Source organism: Octodon degus, unplaced genomic scaffold (genome assembly GCF_000260255.1).
Source record: "Octodon degus isolate 3935 unplaced genomic scaffold, OctDeg1.0 scaffold00046, whole genome shotgun sequence".
Taxonomy (NCBI): domain Eukaryota; kingdom Metazoa; phylum Chordata; class Mammalia; order Rodentia; family Octodontidae; genus Octodon; species Octodon degus.
Genome location: NW_004524622.1, coordinates 3957431 through 3963067, shown reverse-complemented (window position 1 = coordinate 3963067; position 5637 = coordinate 3957431). Strand labels below are relative to the sequence as shown.

At 37.9% G+C, this 5637-nt stretch overlaps 1 pseudogene; it reads left to right on the top strand.

The window, feature by feature from the left end:
• The window catches only part of LOC111817008, a 28241-nt pseudogene extending 27110 nt beyond the window's left edge, over positions 1-1131 (top strand).
• Positions 1132-5637: the final 4506 nt, after the last annotated feature.

The following is a 5637-nucleotide window of genomic DNA, read 5'->3' as shown; positions in this document are numbered from 1 at the left end:
TGGTCCCGCCTGCGCAGGGTAGCAGGAAGCTCTCCACACACTTACCGGTCCTGGGCTAGGACTGGGTCTGGGGGCTCCCGGAACTGGGCAGAAAATCCTACTCTGCGGGCAGGGTGGGGGAGGCACTCTGGAGTGGTAGGGGGGGCCCAAGGGGCTGGGAGAGGGTCCGGCCCACGCTGCGCCTGGCCTGGTGCTGGTCCCGCTGGCGCAGGGTAGCAGGAAGCTCTCCGCATACTCACCGGACCTGGGCTAGGACTGGGTCTGTACAACCCCATTTTGGATGAAATCTTTTGGTGTCACTGGACATTACCAAATGACACTGAAGAGAACACAGAATTAGTTTCAGAAGGACCAGTTCCTTCGGTTTCTAAAAACAGTGTGTCATTCATGGCTGGGCAGGGTTCCCATCATTCTCCAATTTCAGCCTTTTCTGCTGAGTGTTTTAACAAGAAGATACAATTCAATGCTCATATCTGGACCAAATCAAAGTTCTTTGGAATGTCAATTGGGGTTCACAGCAATGGGCAGGGTTTTATCTTGTGTCTAGACTATGACAAATATTATGGCCTCACATTCCCTAATGGTTACAGAAGGCCTCCCCTCACAGTGCCATGGGTGGAATTAGGAGGAGAATTCAGTATTAACTGTTCCCAAATGGGCTACAGTGAAGCATCATCTTCCACACTAAACCTTTCTATGAAGGCAAGAAAAATAGAATTACTGCTGAGATCTTTTCTCCAAATTTTAAGTCTTTTTGCTCAATTGAAGGGGAGTGGAATGGTATAATGTATGTAAAATATGCAATGGGAAAATATAGCCTTTGTAGATACTAAGAAGTTGCCTATAACCAAGAAGAAAGTGAGGAAGTTGGAAGATCAGAACGAATATGAGCCCGCTACCTTTAGAAGGATGTCACTCTCAATTTGAAAATCAGAGACATTGATGCAGCAATTGAAGCAAAGCACAGACTTGAAGGCAAAGAACAGAAGCCCAAGAAAGGAAGGAAAAAGAAATTCAGTGGGAGGCAAGGTTATTCCATGATGTGGGGAATGCTGGGTCTATGATGAGCCTTTATTGAAATGTCTTGGTGCTGTGGAGCACTGGGCTGGGAAGTGCCACATGTACTCCTAATGACCAGGGTAGCAGACCTAATTAAACAACAGTCAGTCTTCCTCTGGGAGAACCTACCATCCCTTATCACTGCAGTGGCTGCTATCTCAGGGTACTGGACTTTATGATGCAGATGGACAATTAAAGTAGGAAGCTTCTGTTTTCTTCTGTGGCAGTTACAATTTTGACTTCAGTCCTGAGAAAAACTTCATGCTTTGAAACAAGGTACTTGCTCCTTCTCCAAACTCCATGCTTTGAAAACCATTTATAAACCCAAATCTCATACTCTGCCTTTTAGATATGGCCTACAAGGTGTTTCTTACTTAATGTGTCTTAGATTCTATATAAATGCACACATACTGTATGTATGAAAAACCTTGCTAGCAGCTTTTTCATAAATACTCACCTGTAAATCCTGGTTTTTCAGAGTTTTAGAAAATTAGGGCAATGTGTTAAAGATCAAGTGTTAAGAAATTTCATGATTTCATCTATTTTTAGAATTGAACAATTAAATTTATCTAAGTTGGAATTTCACTTTCTTCTTAAGGCTTCATAAAGTAGTTTTTCCAACAAAAAATAAAAAAGAAATAAAAAATAAAAATGGTGGCTTTGAAATGGTACAATGTTAAAGAGAAACAACTAGAAATGTATTGAATTTCTCATACCTTTTGTCAAGTTGAAGAAAATGGAAAAAAAAAAAACTTAACAATTCTGAGAAAATCAAATGGGTCAGTTTCACAGGCCTTAGAATTATTAACAATAAGGGAAAATTAGGTTTTATCCTGTCATAAATGTAAATTTAAAGTCCCATTTTATGATACTAGCTTTATACTGTATTTACTTAAGAAATGTGGTAAAATGAGGATTAAGTATATTTTATAGCAGTTAAGTGCTAAAATTTTGAATTTAAGGACAGCAGGTTATATTTTTAATGCTGTCACTTTCTAACTATGTCTTTGAGAATTTCTAGGTCTGTCTGACTCACCTTTATTAAATAAAGAATTTCATAGTATTGGCGAATGTGTGTGAGTCATCACATATGATATTAGTAACAATTATAAATTTCATAATGACAAAAATACTAGGAACATACTTAAGTAATTTTTGGATAATGCAGCACCTAAACTACTTTGAAAGTTTAATTTGTAAAATTTGAAGATGTATTACTTTATGACAGACATCTGAAATAAGTTATACTGGAAACAAAATAAAATGATTTGGCATTTGATTATTATGAAGGTCAATGAAGATAAGATCTGTTTGTTAAAAATGAGTCAAGGCAGGGCCAGTCAAATTGCTCAGCAGATTAAAGTGCCTACTTAAGCAGATATAGCAGCTGGGATTTGATCCCCAGGTCTGCTGTGCCAGCTCCACCCCAGGGCACACTGAGCCTGCAACTGAGATTGAGCGTGGTAGTCCGCACCTGTAATCCCAACTCTTGGGAGGCTGAACACAGGCAGATCACTATGAGTCTGATCTACGGAGTGAGATCCGGTAGACTCTGTACTAAAAAAGGAAAAAAAAAAAAAAAGTCAAGGAGTGTGCTACTAGGATGGTTAAGTATAAGACAAGTATAAAAAAAAAATTCTTCATTTCAGCATGAAGGAATAAGAGAAATAATTTTTAAAATAGTAGGTTGCTCAAAAAAAAAAATCATTGGTATTAACTTCAGTAAGCCTATCAGAAAATGATGATGTAGAGTGTGCCTAAGGAGAGTCACATGGAGAGAAAACACTCTCTCAGGCTTTCACAGAGAGCACATTGGCCAAGCAATGGCCGTGACTCATCCACATGGCTGACACTGACAAAGGTTCTACAATCTGAGGTACAGGATATCAGGATAAATCCTGAGGGGATTTCACTGACCTTATCAGACCCAAAAGCTACAACTCTTGTTGCATAGGTCCTGCTTTACCTTGGTCTTAACCATCCAGTAGAAAAGTATGAAGACGAAATATAGGAAGTAAAGCCATGCTGTTATGTTGAGCTGTGGGGGACTCAGGTCAACAATTTCTGACACTGCCAGTTAAACAGAAGACCCAATGCTATTATGGTCTACTGGACTCTTTTAGAATATTTTGCTGAGTTTACACACCTATAATATTCAAATAATGGAACTTAACAAAAAGGGGATACAGATGAATGTCCATTTTGTATCTGTGTATTCAAAGTGGTTAGGATAGATATATAGTTACATTCTCTTAATGAATAGAGGGATTTGTTCTAATGGTGTTTGTAAATAGAATCTCAAGTCCGCATCTTGTATAGCAATTAACCACTAAGAAGAAAGTATGCAGTGTGTTAATTATTGAAACTGTCCTAGCGATTTGATTTGAAACTGTCTCATTGCTATTTGTTTATCAATAAAATTATGAAAAAATAAAAAATTTGAAAATTTAAAAAAAGAAAATGAAAACTTTAACAAAGTTAAAGAAACTATGTTATCAGAGAGAAAATATTTTATCCAAATCTAACTTGCTGCTGTTTACTCAGAGCCAAATTCATCCCAAGGTGAGACAGTTCTGAAGTTGAGCCCTTTAGCCTTCCACATTGAGGAGGAAGACAGCATTAAAGCTGTAGTGCTCTACAGCTGAGGTTTTCCACCTCGTGGGGTGGTTTGTTTATAGGCTGGGGTCACAGTCTCACCAAAACTGAGGTCTGATCCGAGGACTTCAGAGTACCTTCCCACCCCACACTGCAGTGCATTACCAAAGGGCTCTTTCCCACAGCTGATTTTACCTTGGATATTATGTCTTCCTATTAACGGGAAGCTACAAGGACACAATACAAAGCAAAAGAACACACTCTGAAAAGCTGAACAAGCATTAGAGGTAGAGTTAGGTGCAAGTACGATGGTAAATATAGCAACCACCAAAAAGCAAATGGACAATGTTAAGCAAAATGAGGAAAGTTCTAAGGAAGCCTAAAACATAAAAATAAGAACCATCTAAACAATAAAGAATGCTTACAATGGGCTCATGATCTGACTGGACACAGCTGAAGGAAAATATGATGTCTCAAATAAATAAATAAATAGCCAGGAGAAAAAGAAAACTGAAATAAAATTGTCACACAGAATATTCAAGAAGAATGTAATAACTAGAAAAGTTATTATATATTTAAGAGGAATACCAAGAAAAAGAAAGAAAAATGAACACCATGTTTAAAGCACTGATGAGTGAGGACTTTCCTCAAGGAAGAGCAGGCATTAGTCAGCACAGAGCCAGGGCTATCAGAGGGCATCAAGGAAGGTAGACACTAAAAATGAAACAAAACCAAACTATTCCTGGGCATTTCTATTTCCAATTTAAAAAAAAATAAAGATAAAATGTATTTTTAAAAAACTACAGGAAAAACAAATGTTAACCATACAGGAGGAAAAAAAAATAAGAATTACACCCGACTTCTCAGTAATCAAGCAATCAAGAATAGATTGGAATCAAATGCTTAAAATTTTGAGAAACTATTACCATGAACATGAAATTTTGAAACTTGTAGAATTTCTTATTATTTATTTATTTGCATTTAGGACAAAGTCTACAGGGTTTACAGGGTGTCGCTGCATAGTCGGACTCGCAGTGATCCTCCAGTTTACAGCCTCCCAAGTGTTGGGATTACAGGTGCGTGCCACCATGCCCATTCTCCATCACTGTCTCTAGGCACCAGGGGTGGGGCTGGAAGGGCAGGCCTGGGAATCAAACTCCTGGCCCCTGCATCTGCCTAAGGAGGGGCTTTCATTCGCCGAGCTATTTGGCTGGCCCTTAAAATTTTTCTTTAGATGTAAATAAAAATAATAAATTTTGTCCAAAATACAAGTACAGTTTAGCTAGTAGCATTGCCATGAAAAAAATGCTACAATTTTTCTACATGTGGAAAAAATGACATGTCAGAAGCTTGGATCTACATGTATGAAGAAACAAAAAGGAAAAGTAAAAGAGACGGAATAAATGAAAGAAAAGTTATTTTTCTTATCTTAATTGATCTGAAGAAAACTGTTCAAAATAATTATAGCAGCATGTTTACTTGTGCATGATTCTGCATACATAATATAATGATACATTGGAGTTCATGAGAAACGTGGAGCCCACTGGATGTATAGAATGAAATTCTTACGGAAACAGGCTCCTGAAATCATTGAGGCCAAGAAGTTCAATACTATGTTTTCTGAAATCAAAAAATCCAAGAAAGCCACTGATATAATTTAGTTAACATGAAGGATCTGAAAATCAGGTGAACTACGATAAAATTCTCAGTCCTTGGCAAAGACCTCAGAATTGGCTGGGGGGGAAGCAGGTAGTAGCAAAAGCAAGGAGCAAAGCAGTTCAGAATATCCAGGAAAAGATGAGTATTCTTATCTCAGAAGACAAACAAGTTTGCCTTCATCTCTCTTTTGTTTTATTTGAACCCTGAAAAAAATGGAGTGAGATCTAGTAGCATCTATGAAAGTCTGTGCAAGTGACCTTTACTGAAGGTACAGACTGCAATGAAAATGTCTTCTGGGAGCACACTCAAACACATATCCACTAA